The following is a 27,937-nucleotide window of genomic DNA, read 5'->3' on the forward strand; positions in this document are numbered from 1 at the left end:
AAGCTTCAGCAGAAAGTTATATAGATTTGTAATTTACTTCTATTTAAAATCGCCAGTCTTCCAGTACTTATCAGCTGCTGCATGTCCTGCAGGAAGTGGTGTATTATTTCCATTTTGACACTCTGCTCTCTGCTGCCATCTCTGTCCAAGACAGGAACTGTACAGAGCAGGAGCAAATCTCTCTGGACTGTTCCTGACACGGACAGAGGTGGCAGCAGAGAGCGCTGTGTCAGACTGGACAGAATACACCGCTTCCTGCAGGACATATAGCAGCTGTTAAGTACTGGAAATTTTTGAATAGAAGTCACAAATCTATATAACTTTTTAAAACCAGCTGATGTAAAAGAAAAAGATTTTCGCCCAAGTGCCCCTTTAAGGCCTTCTCCTATAGGTTTCATCGATGCAGCTGAGCTAAATTGATTATTTACTAAAATAACAGACTTCAAGTGAAACTACTACTGGAGCTAATACATACATATAGCTGTAGAGAAAACCTCCCGGGCTTCCCACTGTGTGAGACAATCAGGGAAGATATGGAATCGTTCAGGAGCTCTCACCAGCCCTATACTTAGTAGTATCTAATATTTACAGGACGTCTGGCTTCCTTAACCAGGACCTGTAAAGCTCTGGAGACCTGTGGTTGGAGCCATTGCCTCCAGCTCAGTCATAACATACAGTATGGGAAATTTATACAACGGCTCCGGCACATGTTACTGTCACTTTAAGAAACTTTTGATCCATTTTGATCCTTAACCAGGACCTGTAAAGCTCTGGAGACCTGTGGTTGGAGCCATTGCCTCCAGCTCAGTCATAACATACAGTATGGGAAATTTATACAACGGCTCCGGCACATGTTACTGTCACTTTAAGAAACTTTTGATCCATCATAGAGACCATAGAGTTTTGATCGGTCGGGTTCTGGATGCTCAGCCTCTCTCCCCTTCCCATCAATTGCAAGAGTGACTCTATGCACTCTGCAGGAATAAGATGGAGACAGAAGCGCTTAGCAGAGCGTTTCTCCCGCCACGATTTTAGCACCGTCAAAGCTTTAAAAATGAATCAATCTTTTCATATAAAAAAATATATATTTCAGGCTGAAACATTGTCCATGTCAAGAACAGTCCAGAGCAGCAGCAAATCCCCATAGAAAACCTCTCCTGCTCAGGACAGTTCCTGACATGGACAGAGGTGGCAGCAGAGAGTGCTGTGTCAGACTGGAGAGAATACAACACTTTCTGCAGGACATACAGCAGCTGATAAGTACTGGAAGACCTTAGATCTTTAAATAAAAGTCAATTACAAATCTATATAACTTTCTGACACCAGATGATTTGAAAGAAGAAAACAAAAATCACTGGACAACCCCTTTAATATATGAATCTAATATTTTTCTGTAGCCCTGATAAAAGTCGCTGAAGAGTCTTTCAGTTTTTTAGAAAAAAGTTCAAAAAGTTTCCGCTCCTTGTTGTATGAGCCGTGTTTCTTGTTGCTAGTAACAATAGCCATCACCCATGTTTGCAGTGTGGCCCTATGGTGACTGTGACCCTTCAGTCTATTACTAGGAAGTCTAGAAGAATCCTCGCCTGTGACACATTCCTCCTCTTTTGTGACGGCCCTTAATCCTACACAACGGACGAGCTTCCCACCGCTTCTGTATAAACACAGACCAAACAGTCGCCCATTGTCTGATGCATTTGCGGGATAAAGCTTTGTGCCAGGTCAAATTCTTTACAGAACACAAAAGAACGGACGCCAGGCTCAGGCTCGGGCTGCAAAGTGCCTCTCTAGTGCCTGTGTGGCTAAGGGGTTTCATCGAGCCCCCACCCCCTCGGTGCCAACCTAGCCGCCAAGTTTTGTCAGGCTGAATACATTTCAACAAGGCTCTTTATTCTCCCAGGGTAAGTGCATGTTCAGCCCAGCAGATCACACATTTAGCATCAAGAGGGGAGAACACAAACACTACATTACTATTCAGCGGCAGGAGTTGTGGGCTATGCTAGCGATGGCCAAACCGGGCAGCTGCAGCGAAACAGCAAATCCCAGTACATCCTAACAAGTGCACGCTATCAGGCATCCTAACAAGTGCACGCTATCAGGCAACCTAACAAGTGCACGCTATCAGGCATCCTAACAAGTGCACGCTGTCAGGCATCCTAACAAGTGCATGCTATCAGGCAACCTAACAAGTGCACGCTATCAGGCATCCTAACAAGTGCACGCTATCAGGCCTCCTAACAAGTGCACGCTATCAGGTATCCTAACAAGTGCACGCTATCAGGCATCCTAACAAGTGCACGCTATCAGGCATCCTAACAAGTGCACGCTATCAGGCATCCTAACAAGTGCATGCTATCAGGCATCCTAACAAGTGCACGCTATCAGGCATCCTAACAAGTGCACGCTATCAGGCCTCCTAACAAGTGCACGCTATCAGGCAACCTAACAAGTGCACGCTATCAGGCATCCTAACAAGTGCACGCTATCAGGCCTCCTAACAAGTGCACGCTATCAGGTATCCTAACAAGTGCACGCTATCAGGCATCCTAACAAGTGCACGCTATCAGGCATCCTAACAAGTGCACGCTATCAGGCAACCTAACAAGTGCACGCTATCAGGCATCCTACCAAGTGCACGCTATCAGGCATCCTAACAAGTGCACGCTATCAGGCAACCTAACAAGTGCACGCTATCAGGCATCCTAACAAGTGCACGCTATCAGGCAACCTAACAAGTGCACGCTATCAGGCAACCTAACAAGTGCACGCTATCAGGCATCCTAACAAGTGCACGCTATCAGGCATCCTAACAAGTGCACGCTAACAGGTATCCTAACAAGTGCACGCTATCAGGCAACCTAACAAGTGCACGCTATCAGGCATCCTAACAAGTGCACGCTATCAGGCATCCTAACAAGTGCACGCTAACAGGTATCCTAACAAGTGCACGCTATCAGGCAACCTAACAAGTGCACGCTATCAGGCATCCTAACAAGTGCACGCTATCAGGCAACCTAACAAGTGCACGCTATCAGGGCATCCTAACAAGTGCACGCTATCAGGGCATCCTAACAAGTGCACGCTATCAGGCAACCTAACAAGTGCACACTATCAGGCATCCTAACAAGTGCACGCTATCAGGCATCCTAACAAGTGCACGCTATCAGGGCATCCTAACAAGTGCACGCTATCAGGTATCCTACCAAGTGCACGCTAACAGGTATCCTAACAAGTGCACGCTATCAGACACCCTTACTAAGGCTGGGTTCACACTATGTATATTTGAGGCTGTATTTGGTCCTCATGTCAGGTCCTCATAGCAACCAAAACCAGGAGTGGATTGAAAACACAGAAAGGATCTGTTCACACAATGTTGAAATTGAGTGGATGGCCGCCATATAACAGTAAATAACGGCCATTATTTCAATACCACAGCCGTTGTTTTAAAATAACAGCAAATATTTGCCATTAAATGACGGCCATCCACTCAATTACAACATTATGTGAACAGAGCCTTTCTGTGTTTTCAATCCACTCCTGGTTTTGGTTGCTATACAGCCTCACAAATACAGCCTCAAATATACATAGTGTGAACCCAGCATAATGCTGCGTTTACACGGAAAGATTATTGTTCGAATTTTCGCATAAACGATTACATTTCAGCGATAATCGTACCGTGTAAACACAGCAAACGATCTAGTGACGAGCGAGAAATCGTTCAATGTGATCTTACAAAATGTTCTCAAATTGTCTTTGGTCATTTGCTAAAAATTTCCAGATTGCTTCGTGTAAACAGTTTTTCACCGATTCATCCTACGTGTGAGATGGGCTTAAGAGATCTGAAAACGATCGCAATAACGATTTTTCTAAACAATATGTCGTTCCATCTAAACGCTGAACGTTATAAAAAACACATTGTTACTTCGAAATCGTTATTCGTACAAATGGGCGAATTATCGTACCGTGTAAACGCAGCATTAGTCTTTATTATATGCATCTGAATGATGGAAGATTATACGGTGGGTGCTGCTGGGTCCATCCCTCCTTTACTATCCTATCTACTACACAGTACTCCGCCTTTGCTGAATTTACCATCTTAAAACAAAACGCGCAATTTTAAACAGAACTGACGAAAAACCTCCTATATTCTCTACAGACAAGTTCAGCTCTGCTACATCGGTAATATAAGAAAAGCCAACAAAATGGCTGAGAGACATAGTAAGAACGGAAACAAGAAAGGCGCACACATCATTCTGGATATTAAAGCTTTCACTCCATGAACAACTTGACCTTTCAGCAGCCAAGACTTGGGCAACAAAAGATGGCCTCTGCCTTCGGCTGACTTGGCCGGCGTCCAGAGCAGACGACAACCCTTCAGAGGCTTTGTAAAGTACACATTTACATAAGGCCGGAGTTTTTTTTCCATGTTATAAATAAAGAAAATATCCTACTTGGCTAAAAATTTGGAAGCTGAAATTGTCTGAGCGCTCGGTGCTCTACGTTTTATTAGTCAATTGGAGCAAATACATGAAGCTCTCCGGCCCTGGGTGATCAACGATCTCCGCTGATGGAGAGCTGCAGCTAAGTGTTACTCGCTCCACCACCGACTCCGGAATCCAATAGTTCAATAATTTGGTCAATGCCGTATCTCGAAGCCGTTCCTCAAGTGTTTGACTCTAAAAGCACAATTGACTTTATAATACTTGCATCTGATCGAACGTATCACATAACACTTATCGCTCTCAGGGCCGTCATATGGGGAAGAAATCCATACAGCAGATCCTTGATAAGAGAGCTGCCTCGCTGACTGTGCACGCCTGGGAGACCGGGAAGCTGAAAGGGACGGAATAAAGGGACAAGCAAAAAGTGCGAAGGGTCAATGAACCCCCAAATTGTATGACCTTTAACCTTGCAGGGAAGGAAATGCAAGTGAATGGATAGTCCATTAAGAGGGAGTCTATGTTTTTCAAAGCCTTATTTTTCCATGGGTTATGTCTGGTATTGAAGCCTTAAAGGGGTAGTGAGGCGGTAAACAATTATTCACAGAATAACACACATTACAAAGTTATACAACTTTGTAATGTATGTTATGTCTGTGAATGGCCCCCTTCCCCGTGTCCCCCCACCCCCACCCGTGTACCCGGAAGTGTGGTGCGCTATACATACCTGTCACGTGCCGACTCGTCTCCGATCTTCAGTCAGCGATGTCGTCTTTGGCCGAATCCCTCCGAGCGTCCTGAGTGCCAGCTGCCCTCTGCCGCGTCATCGGCTGCTCAGCCGCGATTGGCTGAGCATAACTGTGCTCAGCCAATCGCAGCTGAGCATCTGATGACGCTGAAGAGGGCGGCCGGCACTCAGGACGCTCGGAGGGATTCGGCCGGGCCATCCGAAGACGACATCGCAGACTGAAGATCGGAGACGAGTCGGCACGTGACAGGTATGTATAGCGCACCACACTTCCGGGTACATGTGCGGGGGTGGTGGGACACGGGGAAGGGGGCCATTCACAGACATAACGTACATTACAAAGTTGTATAACTTTGTAATGTGTGTTATTCTGTGAATAATTGCTTACCGCCGCACTACCCCTTTAACCCCATTCATTTAAATTAAAGGGGGAGTTTCAAACTTTCAATCCAACTTGTCCTTGAAAGTGGCAAAGATTTGTAATTTACTTCCATAAAAATTTTTTAAGTTGTCACTGTCGTTTAATTTTTTTTTTTTTTTTTTTGCAGAAATCAATAGTCCAGGCGATTTTCAGAAACTTTGTAATTGGGTTTATTAGCTGAAAAATGCATTTTGACCATGAAAATGCAGTTTGAAGCTCTCCCCCCTGTCTTCATGGTTTTCTATGGAGAAGGGAGGGGTGGAGGGAGATGAGGCACCAAAACAGGACCACAAAGAGTTAATTTACAGCTATCTCCTCTGAAGTCAGCACTGACCTCTCTGACCTCTGAATACCGGCTTTCACACAGCTCCTGCTCCCTTTGTTCTCTGCTCTCTGCTGGTGACTAATCTCCCCCTCCCCCTCCCCTCTCCATAGGTTACACACGGCCCGACTGATGTAAAAGAGTCGAGATTTCCTGATAATGAGTGAATGAGAGAGAGAGAGGGGGGGGGAACCTGGGGAAAGGCTTTTTGAATGCAGATAATTGCAAATTTGCCTAATAAACCCAATTACAGTTACTGTACTATTGATTTCTGGAAAAAAAAAAAAAAAAAACACACCTTAAATCTTACGGTACTTATCATCTGCTGAATGAGATTTTCTATGAGGATTTAATATTTCTCTGGACAGTTCCTGCCATGGACAGAGGTGGCAGCAGAGAGCACTGTGTCAGACTGGAGAGAATACACCACTTCCTGCAGGACATACAGCAGCTGATAAGTACTGGAAGACTTGGTATTTTGGTGAAAAATTGTTGAACTACCTCTTCTACAGTGCATGAGCCAACACTGGCAAACCGAACGCTGTAAAATGCAAGACCATGAAGAGCAAGCAACGCATGCACCGAGGAAGGAGAAGACAGCGGCGTATGTGCAAGTTTTCAACTGACCAAGAAGAGCCGCCATGTCAATCTCTCTCAGAGGAGGCGGGGTGGCAGGATGACGGAGGGCTGGTCTCAGAGTGGGGCGGATACAAACAGTGTCACAGACCCGCCTCTGGGACACTCTACTCCACAATTAAACATTGTTTTTTGCTAACATGCCGCATCGGATCTACAAAGTAAAGGTACCTACGTAATGCTTGTGAAACAGGCTGACGGAAACGGACAGCACTGATATACTGTATACCTGCTGTCAGTTTCCCCTTTAACATGCATGCTATTCAAGTGGTAGTGTTAAGAACGGCTTTATGACAACCCTCCCCACACTGTTGTGTGAAATCACATGACATTTAAGTCCTGCCCCCGAGGGACCTTCATTTTTATAAAAGCATACAAACCCCCCACTTCTTTATTTATTCTATTCTTGGGAAAATCCTGCTAAAAAGAAGACTTTCAGGAAGAACAGTATTGTACATCATAGTTAGTGTTACGACCATACTCTTTGGGATTGCATCCCTGAAGCTTCCTGCTATATTATAAAACAAAACCTGAATTTATTATCCCAAACATATATAAATATAAAGCAGACATAAGTTGTGCTTATTATTCTACTCTACATCAGTCTTCCAATAGAGGAAATAAATAAATGTGTACTCACCTCCCCTGATGCACCCAACACTGAATGTGTCCTGTCCTGTACTTCCTGGTTTTGGTCTCCAAACAGGAGGGAGCCCACTCAGCCAATCGCTTATTGCAGTGAGGAGCCATCTTAGCCTTTGATTGGCTAAGTGGGAACTTCCTTGTGTAGAGATCAAGACCAGTATGTCCTGGAATGTAGACAGTTAGCATTGGGGGAATCAGGGGAGGTAAGTACAGATTTCTTTCTTCTTTTTTTTGCCAAATAAAAAATTGTCCTGGAGCCACCTCTTTAATAAACTTCTAAAAAGCTATTTGCTTTACTTATAAGTTATTGTCAAAGGACCAACATGATTTATATGATACAATATGATAGCTAAAGAATTCTACAGCCTACAAAGCCTATATAGAGTATAGTAACATATACAACCCAACAATTCTACTACAATAACATAATAGAGAAGAGACGCAGATACTCTCATTACCTTCTATATCTGTCCAATAAGAGGGGCTGACGTTATCCAGGATGGAGAGTTCCCCTATATGTCCTTATTGTTGTGATTCCAGTGTATTAATGTGGAGGTCTTCTGGTCTCTGTAAGGAAAAGACAAGAAAGCGATGTGAGTGTCTGTACCCTGACAGCATGGCATACTGGGGGGATTGTAAAATAATGCGCATTTCACTCATATAACGGCTCAGCCGACCTGCTCGCTTTCACGCACATCACAATCTGACAGGATGATGGAAGCCGAGATAAAATAAAAATAACACTATCAAATCCCTGCAAAACTGCGTTCAATCATTTCTTATATTCTATAATGCCGTATTGTTTTCTTACAGGGGTTAACAGGGTACTGAATAACTGACTATGGACCGAGACTTTAAAGGGGGAAAAAACAGCTGCTTTCTTTCATAAACAGCGCCACTCTTGTCCTCAGGTTGAATGTGGTACTGCAGCTAGGTCCCATTGAAGTAAATTAAAGGGGTAATCTATTTGGAGCTCAGTTGGATATTATTACTCAATGGAAGTCAATACATCTGCTTTTAATTACTATTAAAACACACAGAGTCACTATGAGCGTCGACCGGATTAGCCCAATTGTGATTCAGTAAAGATGGAGCAGGGCTGAGTTTGTCATAGAACACTCATGGCCATCACTATTTTGGTTTCCCCACAAATAAATACTGCATTATCTCCTAGGACATTATAGAATGTTGTCAAAGTTAAAGGGGCACTCCGATTTTTCCCCCCTTTCAAATGAACTGGTGTCAGAGAGTAATAATGATTTGTAATTTACTTCGATTTGAAAATCCACGGCACCGGAGGATCTTGCTGTATCCATATACTATGTGGTCCTTACGTCATTCACTTATGAGGAGGGTTGTTCATTGGGGGCATGGGGGCTATAATCTTTAGTCCAAGGCCCCTTCTTTTTTTTTATTAATAGTTTGGCTCTATTAATGTAAAAAGTTAGAAAACATGTCTTCCCAAAAAGTACCAAACCTGACCCAGTGTAGTGTTGGAGGTTGCAACTTTAAAGTGTCACTCTCGTTTATTTTATTTATTTATTTTTTGCAGAAATCAATAGTCAAGGCGATTTTAAGAAACTTTGTAATTGGGTTTATTAGGCAAATATATCATTATCTGCATTGAAAAAGACTTTCCCCAGCTCCGCTTCCCCCTCCTCTCTCTCATCCACTACTCAAAATCAGGAAATCTCGACTCTTTTACATCAGTCGGGCCCTGTGTAACCTATGGAGAGAGGAGGGGGGAGGAGGGAGATTAGTCGGCAGCAGAGAACAAAGGATTACACAGTGGGACCTGTGTGAAAGCCGGTATTCAGAGGTCAGAGAGGTCAGTGCTGACGTCAGAGGAGATAGCCTGGTGATGATGTAGCTGTAAATTGACTCTTTGTTGTCCTGTTTTGGTGCCTCATCTCCCTCCTCCCCTCCCCATAGAAAATCATGAAGACAGGGGGGGGGGGGGGAGAGCTTCAAACTGCTTTCTCATTATAAAAATGCATTTTTCAGCCAATAAACCCAATTATAAAGTTTCTTAAAATCGCCTGTACTATTGATTTCTGCTAAAAAATAAAAAATGTAAATGACAGTGATGCTTTAAGGGCGCTGAGTTACAATAAGATGTTTTCCTAACAAGGCAACCCCCTTTAATGGGGTTACCCCAATATGCAAAGCTATCCTCTGTACACAGGATAGGAACAACTAGCTAACTGGTAAGGGGTCTGACTCGTGGGACCCCCATCTATCTGAAGATTGGAGGAAACTAGTGGCTAAGCTCAGTAATGCTTGGAAGCCCCATAGAGAATGATTGCTGGCAGGACACTTTCTCTCCATTTGTTCTATGAACAACTGTCCTCTATTTTTGGGATCGCTGAGGGTCAGACCCCCGCCGATCAGTTGGTTATCCTATGGACAGGGAATAGCTTGGCTTCTCGGCCTGACCCCCTCTAAGCCGCATATCATGTGTCATTTCATTAAGAAAACACTAGAAATCAGTGGGTAATTTTTAATACTCTCCCATATGGGCCCCTTGGTGGATGAACGGCCGCGGTGTTTATTGCACTTTAAGACGAGATTAGTGTCACGGGCGCAGAGCGGCATTTTATTTTTAGTGCACGGCACTTGGACACTTGTTTATAGTCCGCCTGCGACGTCCTAATATTATTTAGTATTTAGAGATAAAAGACAAAGGAGCTTTAGTACTGCCAAAACAAATAATCCCGAGCACGTCCGTCCTTATCACAGCTGTGTAGGAAGCGCAGTATTCCCTCCGCTTCACTGATGTTCTGCTAGTTTATTATAGCTCAATCCATCCCCAAATATAAGAAAAATAATCGTTATATCCATACGACATAGATAGTCACTGCAATGTGTTTATATAGCCTTATCTTAATTGAAATTCTTCAAGATTTTTTTGTTATCCATAAGGTCCCCCCCGGTGGGTTCTCTTGTTAGTATGGGGGATATGGAGTTTTCCCGAATGACCACCGGCAGATGGCGTCGTTGGTGATAGCGGTTGGGCGTGATGGAAAATCACTGTCCAAACCCTTTGTTTTTGGAGATATAAGCACTGCACCTGAACTGGAGACAAGAGTCTTGCTGTCTCTGGGAGAAAGTGGCCATGTTTTTGTAGCCCTGATAACCCCTTTAAAGAGGCAGTTGTAATACCAGGTAGAGTGGTTACCCGGTATATGGCAGTGTGGCTGATTGGAGTGGGTGGTGGGATTAGGACCCCCCCCATGATTCAGATATTGATGACAGAATATAAATTCTAAAAATCTTGGAAAACACTTTTAAGACTAGAAGTCCAGGGCTGGCCATCAATTATGCTTTGACTATATAGAGAACAAGGCCTCTTGATCCACCAGCAGCTGCATTGGTAGATTGAATGGAGAGAAGTCTCAGTGGAAGTCCTCGCTAGCCTCTCAATATAGGTTTACAGAATTTTTGTGGATGTGGTTATGATCCTTATAAGAATCTTTCATTAAAGCGGACCACGGCTGGATCACAATGGATCACCAACGATGGTGGCGAAGAGCTCATTTGCAATGTTTTTCCAATTAAGTTGAAAATATCACATTCCTTAGCTTCCTGCAACTCCCCATATCTAGAGAGGCCAATGGGTGTTTTGGACATATGGGTGGAAAGCAGGAGAAAGGATGAGTTTCTGCTCCTGTTGACCATTGATCGCTGACTTTTAGGGTCCTATTACACAAAGCGAATTTTAAAGATTTACGACTAACGATAAACGATCGCAAACGAGATTATTTATCGTTAACCTGAAATCGTTCACCATATTGCACAGAACGATAGACGTTAGTTACGATCGTTATTGCGATCGTTACTTTGATCGTTTACTCCATCTGATCCCAGCAAAACAATGGACAATGTGCAATTACAGCGAACGATTAGTGAAAAAATGAGGAATTACAGCGAACAATTAGCAAACAATTAACAATGATTTTAGGGTCCTATTACATGGCCCGATGGGGGCCCGATAATGCCTATAAACGAGCGCCGATCTGATAGATCCCCACTCGTTTACTGGGCCTATTACATGGCCTTACCGATGTCCTTGCAGCCCTTGCTTAAACTGTATACATTACCTGTCCATGCTGCAGGGCTCCTCGTGCGCTCTGCTTCTCCCCGGGTCCCGCGCGCTGCAGCTCCAGAGCGGCCTGTCTCAGCTGACAGGCTGCTCAGCATATCATTGGCCGCGGCGGTCCCGGCCTGTGATTGGCTGAGTCGCCTGTCAGCTCAGACAGGCTCAGACAGGAGCTGGAGCGCGTGGGACCCGGGGAGAAGCAGAGCGCATGAGGAGCCCTGCAGCCTGGATGGGTAATGAATACAGTTGGGAAATTGTCATCCGCCGGCTGCGCACTACTATTACATGTAGTGATGCGCGGTCGGCACCCGACAATTATAGGTCCAAACCTATATTAACAATCAGTCGATGATCGTTGTCATCGGCTGATCGTTGTGTTTATTACATGGAGCGATAATTGGCTGATCGGATAGGGCCAATTCGTCCGATTATCGTTCCATGTAATAGGGCCCTAGGTTCAGATCTAACTCAACGATAGATGACACACAAACGATCTTTCGATCGTTGCCTACAATTACACAGAACGATTGTCGTTTAAATTCAAACATCGTAACGATTTTTCGCACGATAATAGTCCCGTGTAATAGGACCTTTACAGGAGCCTTCTGCATTGGAGACATGAGGCCTGCCCCCAGTGCTTCATGCCAGGCCGGTGCTCGGGAATAGACTGGCGCAGTGAACGGGAACCGGGCAGGGGTTCAAAAAAATGACTGCGGCACCAGCAATTCACGTAAAGAACAGAAAGCAATGTACCTAGTGCCACATTCACTTTAAAATGAAGGGAGTAGAGCTGAGTTTGTCATCTGGCAAACCACACGATAATGTCAATAAACTTAGCTCTGCTATATCTGTAATAATAATATATCATTGTTCAGTTCTGTTAGCCAGGACCAGGCAGCGGAGATGGACACCGACTACCTCTCCCCCATTTAATCATGTTCTACAATATAATTAAAGACGTAAAATATATATATTTTTCGCTCTGAAAATACACAGCGAGACATTTGGGCTGTAAAATGGAACATTATGTCCTGCTCGGTGTTAAATTTTGTATTTAGCCTGTAAATAATAAAAGACCACACTGGTTCGCCAGCCGGCAGCGTTCCATGCTCTTTTCAATAAACCCCTTTTCACTGCGATGAATTTTATCATCCGTCATGAATGGACGGGGAGAGACGGCGGCAGAAGCGGCAGCACACCCATCCTCCACGTAGAATGGAGACTCAGACAATGAATTTAAATTTGACAATTTTCTGGCATCAGAAGGTACGGCCGAGCGAGACGGGCGGAAAAAAAAAAAAAAAAAAGAAGCGAGGTGACGGAGGTAAATGAATACACAAGGAAGCCTGGTAGATTGTCCTAATAACACACAACTTACGGCAGCCACAATATGGTCTTTTGTATCATACGTCGATGTCTTCCAGTAACTACAAGGGTACATGGTGTGAACCAGACCTCAATTTCTATGCTAAATAACTTAAAGCTGTACACACGTAGATCCTAGAGGAAATGGAGAAACGTGGTAAGCCGCCTTCGCTTGGGCATGGACGTCTGGAAGAAAACATTCTCGAGAATCCACTTGGCTGCCAACATCAATTTGGCAAAGCGGTAATTTCAGATAAATACAGTTAATGAGATGTATGCTACGGAGGGTACACTTACCACTGAGAGCCTTCAATTATAATCTATGGCCTACCCAAAGCTTATGATTTCTACAGCAATATTGGGGGAAGAGTGCACTCATCCATCATTACATGGCGGAGGTCTGTACTCCTGGCTCCCGATCTTGTTGTCAATGGCGGTGTTCGTATACAGAAAAACAACAACCCTAAGAGCCTATCTTTATACATGATGTACGGTAATGGACGTGAATTCCATAAGAAGAAGCTAATGGCCTCAACACAGGTAATGATAAGACAATACTTCATTTTCTTATTGGACAGGTTGAATATTCTAGTGACCTTCTCGAGGAGGAGAATACGAGTATTGATCGGGAACTATTAATGAGAGAGCAATAGAGAGAGATTTGTGAGAGTGAAGCTGGCCTAGATGGTGTTCTGTAATAGAATATACATCAGGAAGGGTTTTTTCAAGAGTTTTTTTTCCGATAAGGTTCGGCTCTGGTAACTGGTTGCTATGGTAACTTATGGAGATCTGGTGGCTCCTGAAGAAGCTTGTAGGGTGTGAGTGAGGTGAATGCTCATCGGATCCACAAGTAATGATCCAATGGACACTTGCACTGCTTATAGCATTCTTCTTCCCCATAGTTGGAGTTACAGCCAAAGGCTATGATCCCGCTTTGTAATAATATAGGCCGCTAATAATGATTGTGATGACCCTTACAACTGCTGTGTCCTTAGGCCCCGTCTCCTCCAGAATGAGTGACAGCCAGAGGAGGCAAGGCCTGAAGACCCAACTTCTAGACAGGAGAGTTGGAAAATAGGATGCAGGATCACAGCAGCAGCAGCGGTAAGTATGCACTACTGTTTAATCTGGAAACTGACAGCACATATATAAGTTATATCCCTGCTATCAGTTCCCTTTATCGGCTTTGATGTGAGAGATGTGTGGTCGATGATTCTAAATGTTCAAGCCTGCTCTAAATACACAATCAGCCGACGATGGGATGATCGCTGTCCCTTTTACACGGCCGATTAACGGCTGCAGGAGCAATTCTTGCAATGCTCCTGGTCGATATTCGGCCTATGTAAAAGAACCTTATGTCAGTTCTACTTACTATGGCCCCGTTCTTGCTCAGTGTGAACGGGGCCTATTGCTAATGCAATGTACACCAAACAATTGCACAAAACAAATAATATAGTCAGCCACTCCAAGCCCACAGATCACACGGATTCCACTTATGTACAGCCATAAGAGAGAGCAAGCATATGCAATATGTTGTAGCCAAGTATGAGACCCATAATGGAGTTGTGCTAAAAGTGCACGTAAAAAGTGAGCTGGACTGCTTGTATCTATTTCTATTTCCATTTCTAATTTAAAGGGGTGTCTCACCATAATTTTTCTTTTTTTAAATTAACGGTTGCCAGAAAGTGCCAGAGATTTGTAATGTACTTCTATAAAACAAATGTCAAGTCTTCCAGTACTTAGCAGCTGCTGTATGCCCTGCAGGAAGTGGTGTATTCTTTCCAGTCTGACATATTGCTCTCTGCTGCCACCTCTGTCCATGTCAGGAACTGTCCAGAGCAGCAGCAAATCCCCATAGAAAACCTCTCCTGCTCTGCAGACTGGAAAGAATATATCACTTCCTGCAGTACATACAGCAGCTGATAAGTACTAAAAGACTTGAGATTTTTTATTAGAAGTAAATTACAAATCTCTGAAACTTTCTGGCACCTGTTGATTTGAAAGAACTTTGTGAACTTTTCCTTTAATACAAAAAACAGCAGAATTCTAAATAGACTGCAGAATTATGTTTTGCTACATTTCACATCTTTACAATGTACAATATAAGCATCATTTTTTATTTTTTTATTTTTTTCAAATACATTTCCTTTGAGACTAGAGAATAAAAATCTGAAAAATATGATTTTTTTTTTGTATCAGTAATTAAGTGACATAAAAAATTCCAATTAAAATAAAATCTATGCCGAGAACTTTACTCAATGCCGTTTTATGCCAGGCTCTAAATGAACCACCATTCAGCCATTTTGCTTGCGGGCTTTTAAAAATCTCGGTAACAAAAACATTCAAGCAAAGTGTAGAGGGGAAAAAAAAAGAAAGAACTAATGAATACTTGAGGTTCTATTCAGGTTTCCAGCACAGAGAGAACGCGGCTCAACGCTAGGACCACAATGTACTCTCTGTAGAGGAGCAGGCGGCTGCCATCGTTTGTCTTTGTTGCGCTAATGAAAAAACATTGATTTTAAAATAATGAAGTACGGCAATAGGTAACGCTATCTTTATCGTCTCTTCCCGACCAATACTGTAAAGCTTCAACCTGGCGGTCTACCGGGCACAGGTTAGATCAAAGCCATGGCTGGAACTCATAAGGTCTTGTCAACTGATCGGAAGACGATCACTCGGCCAGGTCAGCCTATAATAGTAGGAATACTTCTCTGTCCCTATGTACAATCTTTCTATTAGGATACTATTACACAGAACAATAATCGGCGGAATCGGCCCTATCCTGCCGATTATCGTTCCGTGTAATAAACACGACGATCAGCCGATGACAGCGATCATCGGCTGATCATTAATATAGGTTTGGACCTATAATTGTAGGGCACAGACTGCGCATCGCTACGTGTAATAGCGGTGCGCAGCGGGCGACCGACAATTCCACAAGCACAATACATTACCTAACCATGTTGCAGGTCTTCTCCTGCGCTCCTTCTTCCTCCTGGTCCAGCGCACAGCTGATATATCCCTATTGCACAGGAGATGCCGAGGAGGAAGGTATGTGTCTTACCTTCCTCCTCGTCGTGTGCTCTATGGTCTAGTGAGACTGTAGGGAGCACTGCTTGCCCCCATAGCATCGATCCGGCTGGGCCCCATTCATTATCATTAGAAAGGGGCGGACCGGCGGGGGAGAATCGGGCTATGGAGGTGGGCAGTGCTCCAGTCTAACCGGACCATAGAGCACTCGACTAACTGCAACGGAACGGGGACAAAGAGGAAGGTAAGAGATATACCTTTCTCCTCCGCGTCTCCTGTGCAGTAGGGACATATCAGCAGGTTAGATTTATCTAACCTGCTGATAATTCCACTTTAAGATTCTACTAGCAACTACTAAGATCTAAAAACTATCTAACCATAAAGAGTTTTTGTAGAGGAATGGATCCATGCCGGATTTTAGTTGTGTCTGGCTGTTGGAAGACTTGACATTTTTTTTAATAGAATTAAATTACAAATCTCTAGCACTTTCTGGCACCAGTTGATTTGAATTTTTTTTTTAGGTGAACAATCCCTTTAAAATACGTATTCGTTATACGATGACAGATCCGTCAAGGGCGCCGTCTTTGATATTATCCTGGCATCTTACATATTCTTGAAATACAGTAGTGATCCTAATTGACATAAGAGAAGGACCGTGGAGTATGAATATTCGATATATAGGGGCGCTGCCTATCAGAGACCTTCTCTGCCCGGACGTTGTCTATGTGAGTGATAACAGAGGTTCATTACGAGACTCATCAACGTCCAGAGAAGCAGGCAGCAGTTTGGTGCAGGTCTCCGCACTCCTCCTCCCCCTACCTGATGTTCGGAGCTTGCTGCGCTGTTGACTTGGGGTTAAGAGGAGTTTTAAGGCTTCCATCCAGAGTAATAATTGGGATATCTTGGGATTAGACATGTTTTTGGCAGACTGGAGACGTTCGGACAGCATGTTGGCAGAGTTCAGCTGCGGGGTTTAGAATAACAGAGCTGCCTGCATCCTCAAGTAGATAAATTAGATTAGTCATTTGGAGTTGAATGCTCTTATACACCCCATGTAGACACACTGACTGTTTTTTTATTCTAGTCGGAGATGTTTTTTTTTTTTTGTCACTTTTGAAAAGAAAAACAAAAATTGCTTATTCTTTCCGGTAAAAAACAGTAAAAATACAATAAGAAGTCATGTGGTCATGCGGGTGCATCACTATCTGATGAAGGGGGCACCATTAATCATCATGAATTATCGGGCAGTATTGTTCTGTATCATGCTCTTTATATCTCAGCGTATACTGACATTATAAATAAGCACTATGTAGGATACTGTTACTTAAAGGGATACTCCTATTACAGCTACGATAGGGGAAAACAAGCTTATGGTTGGGGGTCTGGCCACCGGGACCCCCACCGATCTCGAGAATGAAAACACAATAGCCCCATAATGTGCCTGTCTAGATACTAATCTATAATTTCTTATATATGTTGTATACTATGCAGGAAGTGGTGTATTCTCTCCAGTCTGACAAAGTGCTCTCTGCTGCCACCTCTGTCCATGTCAGGAACTGTCCAGAGCAGTAGCAAATCCCCATAGAGAACCTCTCCTCCTCTGGACAGTTCCTGACATGGACAGAGGTGGCAGCAGAGAGCACTGTGTCATACTCTAAAGAATACACCACTTCCTGCAGGACATACAGCAGCTGATAAGTACTGGGAGACTGGAGATTTTTAAATAGAAGTCATCCACAAATATGACACCAGTTGATGGGTTTATTTAATGGTTTTTTTTTCTCCAGAGTACCCCTTTAAGGGTAAGGATATGCTATGGAACATAAGGACTGTCCAAGAATACTCATAGTAGCGCTACCACTATGCCCATCCCTTACATTCTATTTTGGTCATTCCCAGCACCCCACTAAGAGTAGAGTTACGCTGCTGGGACATTTTAGGATTGCTGGGCTTTCAACACACCTTCTTGTTAATCCGGAGTAATCTGACAGTATCAGTGCTGCCATGTTATCACGAAGACGGTTGTAATGCAATCAAGTAACTTAGCGGAATATCTGACCCCGCTGTAGACAGCCTGATCTTATCGTGATCTATCCTCTAACTACGTCTATGACATTTACAGGACTGAGCTAAAGTTTACGAATCTAAAAATAAAGGAGGGCTCCGGCCATATTGGTACCGGAGTCATGTCTAGTGCTGGGCCTAAAAACTTTAAAGGGGAGGAATGCTGATTACAGGGCGTCCATCTGTAATATGGGCGGTAACGTGGCAGCATGTGCTCAAATTCCTTGCAGCTCCACCACAGGGGGGATGAAGAATTACACCAATCCCATTGAAATGAGGAAGACGGGACATGCTGGGTCCTCCAGAACTAGAGACACATTAAGATTGTTGTTTGTTACAATGTATCAGTACATAGAGGAGCTATCAGGACATAAGATGAGTGCTGCTGCGTCTAACAATCCCAGTATACATCACTATATACAGTATATGTTTTCTTAAAGGGGGCTTTTATCTCCATTTAACAAATTCCTGCCTTCCAGTACTTACCAGCTGCTTTCCAATCCAATGTGGTGCTCCCTGCTGCCCCTTCTGTCCCATAGCAAACCTCTCCTGCTCTGGACAGTTCCTGACATGGACAGAGGTGGCAGCAGAGAGCACTGTGTCAGACTGGAAATAATACATCACTTCCTGCAGGACATACAGGAGCTGATAAGTACTGGAAGGCATTGAGATTTTAAATAGAAGTCATTTACAAATCTGTGGACATTTCCAGCACAAGATGATTTGAACTTTTTTTTCTATAACACACCTTTGATATTGGAGCCTATGGTCAATGAATGGTACTGTCTGCGTGGAATATATATCTAGAAATCCTTCTAATGTAAAGTATACCTCCAATGCAGGTGAAACATCAATGCTCCTATCCAGTTACAGTAAGCAATCTCTGTAACCTAAATAATAAAGAAGCCAATAAAACCGTCAGCTACTAATCTATCCAATACATTACAGCCAATAGATCAGCTATAACAGCCTCCCTATGTCTGTTAGTGGTAGAATTAAAGGGATTTTCATGTTGCCTGAACCACAAGCCCCCAAGGCTTCTCCTCTCCCCACTGGCCAATACGGAACAGGAGGAGATCTATCAATCAAGATGGGGAGGAGCCACCAGGGACCGCCCCAATGACTCCTAGTTCAAGGACAGGGAAAGAAGCAATTGTGAAAGCGTTTTCTGTTATTTATTTCTTATGCAAAATTAGATGATGTTTTAACTTAATTTAATGGGTCAGATTTTATTCAATTCATATATATATATATATATATATATGTATATATATATATTATATATACAATATAGAAAAACCCACAAAATCTACCATTACCTCCCCATATTCATGAATAAATGAGATGAAAAAATTGCTGGGTTCAAACTACGTATTTGGAAAAACGGTTGCATTTTTTGTGCATCCGTTTTGATCCATTTTTCCATTGACTTCCATTATAAAAAAAAAAATGGATCAAAATGCGTTATTTCGCGTACACAAAAATATGGATTGGATCAGATGCGTTTTTTTTTTTTTTAATATAGTGGAAGTCAATGGAAAAATGGATCAAAATGGACGCGAAAGCATCTGTTTTTCCATCCGTTTTTTGCAAAAAAAACCAAAAACGGATTGCAAACATGCAGTGTAAACCCAGCCTTATGACGAAGAGAAAACTAAGAGGGGAATAGAAAAAAAACACTATGAGGGAGATTTATCAAACATGGTGTAAAGTGAAACTGGCTCAGTCGCCCCTAGCAACCAATCAGATTTCACCTTTCATTTTCCAAAGAGTCTGTGAGGGATGAAAGGTGGAATCTGATTGGTTGCTAATAGCAACTGAGCCAGTTTCACTTTACACCATGTTTCATAAATATATATATATATATATATATATATATATATATATAATCATAATCTATCAATCTATATCTAAAAATATATATATATATACACACACACACGAACATCTCTATATATGAGTATACACGCACATACAGCCATCCTGTGAGGAGGGATGGAGTCTTCCGACACAACAATTTATCTACATGACATAAAACATGGAGCAATTTTCAGGGTGATTTATCAGGGAGAAGCAGCGGGCTTATACGTGGCTTTGTTTCCAGCTCCTTGTTCGGTTTTAGCATTGATGCAATTTGGTTTAAGAGAACGTGCGAGGATTTTATAGAAGAGCTATAGGCCTATTATTACACGCGGGCGGCGTATGCTCCAGGCATATATAATAACAGTGATCACTCCGTTTTATGAAGTCACAATCCATTAGAAAGCATTGGGTCTTATTCATCGTTTGATTCCATTCAGCCACCATGCTGGAGAAGGGCTGCGAGTGCTGTCAGCGTCAGGGGATGGAGCACAGGAAGCTTGCTGATACTCAACTCCCCCACCCGTTCCTACTGTTCAGCCATAGAGACCATGGTGGGCTAAACACCATCGCAGTGGCTGTATCCCACCTCTTCCGGTATTAGATGAAGGATCTCTACTTTTACTTGGTTTTGTACTCCCCCCCCCTTCACTTATAGTCCTTTTTCCTCCTTCACTTATAGAGTCAATTTTTCCCTCCTCTTTTACTTATAGAATCTCTTTTTTTCCCCGTCACTTATAGAGTCCTTTCCCCCCCCCTTACTTTTAGAGTCCGTTTTTGTCTCCATCACTTATAGAGTCCCTTTTTTCCTCCTTCACTTAGAGTCCTTTTTTCTCTGTCACTTATAGAGTCTCTTTTTTTCCCCGTCACTTATAGAGTCCTTTTTTTCTCTCATTAACTTATAGTCCCTTTTTTCCTCCTTCATTACAGAGTAAATTCCCCCCCCCCCTCTTTTACTTATAGAGGCCATTTTTCCTGTCACTTATAGAGTCCTTCCCCTCCCCCTTACTTTTAGAGTCCGTTTTTGTCTCTTTTTTTCCTTCTTCACTTATAGAGTCCTTTTTCCTCTGTCACTTTTAGAGTCCTTTTTCCCTCATTCACTTTTAGAGTCCGTTTTTGTCTTCGTCACTTATAGAGTAATTTTTTTATTTTTTTTGTCACTTATAATCCCTTTTTTCCTCCTTCACTTATAGAGTCCTTTTTTCTCTGTCACTTATAGAGTCCCTTTTTTTCTCCTTCATTTACTGGATAGTTTTTTTTTTTCCTCCTTCGCTCAGGGTATGTTCACACCTCGCTTTCGGTCCCACGTCGGGCTCCACGTCAGGAATCAGTGAAAAAAGGATGCTGAGGAAAAAAAGGGACTCTATACAGTAAGGGCATGTTCACATCGCGTTTTTCTCCACACGTCGGGCTGCACATGAGGAATCAGTGAAAAAAGGATGCGGACGTGCAGCCCGACGTGCGGCCGACGGCCACATTGACTTAAATGAGCAGGACGGAGTCATTATGTGACTGTGTTCTACTCATTTGCGGGAGGTACACGGCTTTTGTGCAGGACTCAAAAACGTGGTCGACTACTCTTTTGAGTCCTGCAATATTGTTAATAGTCAGATGGGCGTGAACCTAATTTTAATAAAGGGAGATGGGAGTGATTAGAGTCATAGGGTGTGAATGTTTTACATTGACAGGAGTGTGTGTCAGATACATACCCCCTGACTGTATAATTATGCCAATCACCTGATAGTCACTCCCTTCATTAAACGTAAGTTCACGCCCATCTGACTATTAACAAAATTGTTAGTGAAACTATAACTCTACATATCTGCAGAACAGAAGGGCGTATGGAGAAACTGTAAAAAGGTGTGTGATTAGGGTAGCCTACGCTATTTAAAGGGGTATTCCACTCAAACATAACTTCTGATATTTTGCTGCCCATGGTAAGACTAAAAATTCCTTCCACACTTGTTATTATCTATTCAGTCCCCTTCCCCCAGTTCTGAGCTGCTGCTTTCTGCTGAAGACACAAAAATCCCTGTGTGAGCTTTTCTTTCCATCTCCCCCTTGCTCAACCTCCCTCCCTTCTGAGACAGATGATGTAAACAAGTCCGTGACCGGCTGTATCTGCAACATTGTAGTTTCTTTGTAATGCTGGGAGGGTTATTCTGAGGTCAAGTTGCTGATAAACTCACTATGATTAATCCTCCCTGCATTACAAAGAAGCTACAGTCAGGAACTTGTTTACATCAGCTGTCTCAGAAAGAAGGGGGGAGGAGGGGGAGACAGAGAGAAAAGCTCAGCACAGATTTTTGTGTCTTCAGCAGAAAGCAGCAGCTCAGAACTGGGGGAAGGAGACTGAATAGATAATAACAAGTATGGAATGAATTGTTAGTCTCACCATGGGCAGCAAAATATCAAAAGTTATGTTTGAGCGGAATACCCCTTTAGTGATAGTAACATCTTATTTTTTGGGATGACTACAGGTCCTTTTTTAAAAACCTTTACATGAGCCGACAACTGATGGTGAAGACCTGCTGGATTAGTCAGGTAGTCAATCACTTTCATCATTGTCGGCAGCAGATCCCCTGTTTATATGCATGAACCAACAAATCAACATTTCTAATCGCCGGGTCCTCTACCTCTAGGTCACACCTGTGTGGTTCTAAAGCAATAAACCCACATTTTATGCTGTTCAGTGTGTTTTTTTATGCTTTTTATTTGCACTTTTTTATGTAATGCCTATAATACACACAAAAGCAAAAAAATATAAAATCGGCGATGCTTTTCACAGTCTTCTCAGCTGAAGTACAAGCACTGTCATCATAAAGAAAGGTACAGGCGTTGGGCAGCTCCGTTTTTAAGAGTCTCGTAAGACAACAAATCAGCCAGATCTAAAATTGTCCTTATAAAAGCTCGGAAAGTCATCAAGCCGAGCCTATAATTCACAGTGATGGGTCTATGACGGCCAAGGCCTGGACTACTAAGCAGTGGGGGGAGGGGAGGGGGGGGTTATCAGTAATTTACCAGAAGATTAAATTTTCACATTTTCCCCAATAACTAGTCTGAAAGTAAAGACAAGGAGAGCTGATAAATCCTCCCAATCCCTTATCTGCTGAGGCAAGATACTGTTCCACTGGCTCCTAATGTAACGCTGCCAATTACCGTCGGCAGGCGGGCTAATGTATTTTAACTGCTGACACAAATGTATACTTAAATAAGAGTGATTGATGAAAGCGAGAATAGATTACCATTGTGATGACATTATTATATGGAGCTAATCATGCAATAAATGCTATCTGTACAGGCATACAGTGGTTACTATCTACGAGGAGTAAAATCCTGAGAGCTCACATAGTGACGGAACGGCCCATAAATAATGCACAACGGCCATTTTATCCCCCCCCCCTTCTCTATTCTCGGCACCTCCTACCAGATGACTACGGCATGATATCTGAATGAGGATTACAAGCAGATATGCAAAACACTGGCTGGATGGCTGCTCTTATATAGGCCGTAAAATAGAATTTATTACTGTGTTCTACTGTTTAAAATTGCTTGTCAAGTTTAGAATTTTTTAGAAATTGTGTATTACTATACTGTGTTGAGATTCTAGGCTGAAGAATCAGTCTTTATCTATAGTATCCGCTTATTTATGGTCCTATTAATGGAGACTATGCTCCAGTTCAGTTTGCCCAGGTCTTAAAAACTCCAGCAAAAAAAATCGACTGGTGTCACAAAGGGTTCATTTACACAGAAAGATTATCTAACAGATTATCTGCCACAGATTTGAAGCCAAAGCCAGAAAAAGACTATAAACAGAGATCAGGTCATAAAGGAAAGCCTGAGATTTTTCCTCTTTTCAAATCCATTCCTGGCTTTGGCTTCAAATATTTGGCAGATAATCTGTCAGATAATCTTTCCGTGTAAAGGGACCCAAAGTTATACAAATTTGTAATTTAATTCTATAAAAAAACAAAACAAAAAAAAAACACTCACGTGTTCTAGTACTTATCAGCTGCTGTATGCCATAGACATAGATATGTAGGACATGCAGCAGCTGATAAGTATTGGAAGACTGGAGTTTTTTTTTTTAAGAAGTAAATTACAAATGTCTGGCAGTTTCTGATGCTAGTTAATTTGAAATGGGGGAAAATCACTGGAGTCACCCTTTAAGGTTAGTACAGAATAAGAAGACTGTAATCATGCAAAAAAATAAATACATATAAGCACATAAGCTAGTGTAGAGTCTAAAATACAGAATAGGTATAATAGTAACTGCAGAAATACTAAGCAGCCATTCACAGAGGATAAGTGCACATGAGCATGAACTGTCCAGAGCAGGAGAGGTTTTCTATAGGGATTTGCTACTGCTCTGGACAGTTCCTGACATGGACAGAGGTGGCAGCAGAGAGCACTGTGTCAGACTGCAGAGAATATACCACTTCCTGCAGGACATACAGCAGCTGATACTGGAAGACTGGATATTTTTTTTTAGAGAAGGAATTTACAAATCTATATAACTTTATATCACTTCATGCAGGACATACAGCAGATGATAAGTACTGGAAGCCTTGCATATTTATTTATTTATTTATTTATAGAAGAAATGTATGGAAACAATTCTGGCATTAGTTGTTAAAACACAATTTTATTTCTCTGGAATACCCCTTTAAGCCAACCAAGAGCCAGATACAACTAAAATCCAGGTTCTGCAGTATGTACTAGGCCTGTGAGTAAGCTTCTATTCTCATCAGTCTGGGTTCTGCTATTATTAAGATGAAGAACTATGTAGGGACTGAGCCCAAACTATATGCTGTAAAGATTATGCAATGGGGGCCATGTCTGTATGTGCACATGCTGTATATGTGGCCATCCTATGTGACAGGCTGCTGATGGATATGTGCCAGGTGTCTGCATATAGTGATGGGAACGTGATATTATGCCTTTCCCACAGCACAATCTATACGCTAGAGATGTGGATTTGCTCTGGATTCGCCATGGATTTTTATGCTTGGAAATTCCACCCAAGACTTCCATTCATAATAATGTAACACGGAGATTGTATCCGATCACTGAATAACAGTAGTGTTTGGGAATATATATGATAATGTAATCCAGACGCAGTATAACAGCAGTATTTGGATACTCTTTTATGTAAGAACTGTATAGGGGTATTATTGGACAATGAATGGAATTATGATATGTATAGAAACATGGGTATAAACAATCTGATAAAAAAGGGCATGTGTGTGGTTAAGATATATACTGTATATATATATATATATATATATATATATATATATATTATCATTACTTTATTTTTTTCATTTTTTTTTCTTTATTTTAGTCTAGTCTTTTCTTTATTTTTAGCCTAAGTTCATACACAGTATGAGACCGGCTGTTCCGTGATACGGTCAGAATGATCTTTCACGCTGCAAAGTTCTGATGCGAGCACATCGCATCAGAACTCCTTACAGCACACTATGAAGCTTGCGGCCGCAGCCGCTCGCTTCATAGTGTGCACTGACTGGGCTTTCTGCGGCCGCTATTCACCCAAGATCCACTGAATAGCGGCCGCAGAAAACTGACATGTCAGTTCTTTTCGGCGTCACGAGGGGTCCCGGCCGGAGCGTATAATATGTGTATATGCTCCAGCCGGGATCCCATAGAAGGCAAGGCAACGTATGTTCTCAAACATAGTACGGCCGATTGCAACAAAGGCCGTACTTTTACAAAAACATAAGTTGTGTGAATAGAGCCTTAGTGTGTAAAATATATATAACACAATAAAAATGGACAGATCTGGTCCAGCAGTTCACTAAAATATAATAATAATTATTAATATATTTTTATTATTAGATTTTTTAGTTTAGTACTGATCTGACCAGATCTGCCCATTTTTGATGTGTGTATATATATATATATATATATATATATATATATATATATATATATATTGTGGCATGGTGGGGCTTTGAGAGGCAGTTCTATGCCTCTGGAGTGGGAATTGGAGTTCAGGTGGAGCTCCTGTTCCAGATACTCCACTCCAGTCCAAGAGCTAATGAGGCTCTGAAACCACCTGGTGGATCTATTAGAGACTCCAGAGCTGCCCAGGTGATGGCTCCCAGGTGAAGACTCCCAGTGTGGGAGAACAGGCAGCACTAGGCCTGTGGGAGCTGCAGACAAGAAGTCTGGGTAAGACCAGTGGAGCTGGTGATATTGAGCATTAGGCTCATAAGTGACAGCTAGGGAAGCTGTGGTGTTAGTCAGTGGCTAGACGGCCTAGGTTTTATTTTATTGGCAGTGTTGCCTATGTCTTGTGTTTTTTGAACGGATAAATAAAGCTGACTGAGGTCCGTATAAAGCATACAGCACTGACTGGACTGCAATTTGTGATGTGCCAACCGTCTCAGGCCCAGGAGATGGCGATCCCAGCGAGTGAGTAACCCCCAGATTGTCACATATGGTGGAGGATGCGGGCAAGAAAATGGCACATGAAGTTTGTGGCTGGATTTAAAGGGCCAGAAGCCTTATAAGAGGTTGTGTCTCTGTGGAGCAAGAGAGACATACAGAGACTGTGTTTCTGCTGGTTTTAAAGGGCCGGAAGCCTTTTGAGAGATTGTGTCCCTGTGGAGAGAGACATACAGAGACTGTGTTGCTGTGGAGAGAGACCTACAGAGACTGTCTTGTCTGGATAAGGCCAGTATTGCTTATGTTTGAAGCTGGTGTTTCTGCTGCATAAAGAATATAGTTGCCATGGGTCTAGCAGAAGACTATGTCAGACGCATATGGGACATACAGCGCCGTGAAGACATGGCCAAACAAATGGGTTATAACCTTGCGCAGTTTGAAGCAGAGCGGGAGGCTGTTGAGGCCCAACTGCAAAGGACATTGGATAAGCAAGCTCCTGTACAAAGTGCATGTACTGCTACACCCCGCACTGCACTGCAGGGGGCTGCTAACCAGAAAGCACAGGGGTCCAAGCCCAGTGGTTGCTGTACCAAGGTCCCAGTTGCGTCCTGGTCTGATTCTCCAGATAAAAAGCGTGAGGGTGCCGTCCCTAAAGCCAACCAGCCAGAGCCAGGCTTGAGATGTATGAGAATGGACTGTTGTGTAATTGGATGTGCTTTTGCCCAAAGCCCAAGTGTTAAAAAGTCACTTTTGCAGAGGCGCCATGATGTTGTTGCTAAGAGCAACCAACCCCAACAGCAAGCGGCAGTCACTGAGCAGAGAGCGCCATGTTGGAGGTGCATGGGAGCGGGTGTCTGTGCATCTTACTGTCCTCTGGTCAGGAGATCAGAGAGATTTAAACCAAAAACCTGTGAGTTGCTGGTGGGTGGAATCCCACTGCTGGTTGACCTGGATTGTCGCCAGGAGGTGTCCAGGGTCCATCCGGATATTATACTGTTTGTGAAGAGTCGACCAGAGCCGTATGGTAAGACTATTCTAATTGACTTTAAAACTTGTTATGGGACAGTAAATCATGTGCTTGAGGTCTGTGCGGAGCTTCAGGTGGAGTTCATACTTGGCAGAGACTTTCCTTATTTCTGGCAGTTGTGGGAGGGAGAGTCCCCAGTAAAGTGTACTGTACCACTGCCTAAGGGGGAGGAGCCAGGAGAACCATATACACACATCCCAGAGTTACCAGTGGGTGGAGCCTCACTATCTTACTGTGTGAACTGTGACCAAAATAAGTCCAAATGTTCAGCAATGCTACCAAGTGAGGAGAAGAATCCTGTGGCTGACAAGACCATCCTGATACCTGATGAGGTTATTGCACAGTCTGAACATGGACTTGAAATGTCAGATGAACTTAATGATAAAAATGTATTGCATGCAATGATTGTTGAAAATGTCACCCCGCAGGTATGTGATGGCAGTAATGTCACCCCGCAGTTAGGTGATAGCAGTAATGTAATGTCAGATTTGCTGCCTAACATGCATGTAACCCATAACTATGTCACACAACCTGAGGAGGTAAATGATGGGTGTGCTACAGAGTTAGTTCCAGTGAATTCAGGGTGTGAACTAACCTCTAAAGCAGAAAAAGCAGTAGAGGGGATTAGCTCTAGTGTGCCCCTAAAGGTCATGATGTGTAATGACGAGAAGATTGCATGTGATGAAGGTCCAGTGCTGCCCCTAGAGGTCGTGGTGTGTAAGGACCAGAGTATTGCATGGGATGAATGTGCTGTGACTGAAAACAATACAGAGAGTTTGGTGGCCTTTACTGAGTCAAGTGAGGCCAATGTGGTTGCTAGTGGAAACCAGATATCTGCTGTAGATGGTAAGAAGGAGGGTGAGAAGACTGTTGACA

The 27,937-nt window shown here is 42.9% G+C and overlaps 1 protein-coding gene across 16 annotated transcripts in view; it reads right to left on the bottom strand.

Annotated features, from left to right (window-relative positions):
- The window catches only part of KLHL29 (kelch like family member 29), a 656,253-nt gene that overhangs the window by 524,420 nt on the left and 103,896 nt on the right, over positions 1–27,937 (bottom strand). For 13 of the 16 annotated variants that reach the window (XM_069973088.1, XM_069973093.1, XM_069973096.1 and 10 more), the window contains one exon: positions 7,667–7,775. The gene's annotated coding sequence lies outside the window, so the exon portion shown is untranslated. Of the gene's footprint in view, positions 1–7,666; positions 7,776–12,685; positions 12,724–18,597; positions 18,660–26,942; positions 27,061–27,937 lie in introns of those variants that run through there. The other 3 variants (XM_069973101.1, XM_069973104.1, XM_069973102.1) reach the window with 3 other exon arrangements.

Source organism: Dendropsophus ebraccatus, chromosome 6 (assembly GCF_027789765.1).
Source record: "Dendropsophus ebraccatus isolate aDenEbr1 chromosome 6, aDenEbr1.pat, whole genome shotgun sequence".
NCBI lineage: Eukaryota > Metazoa > Chordata > Amphibia > Anura > Hylidae > Dendropsophus > Dendropsophus ebraccatus.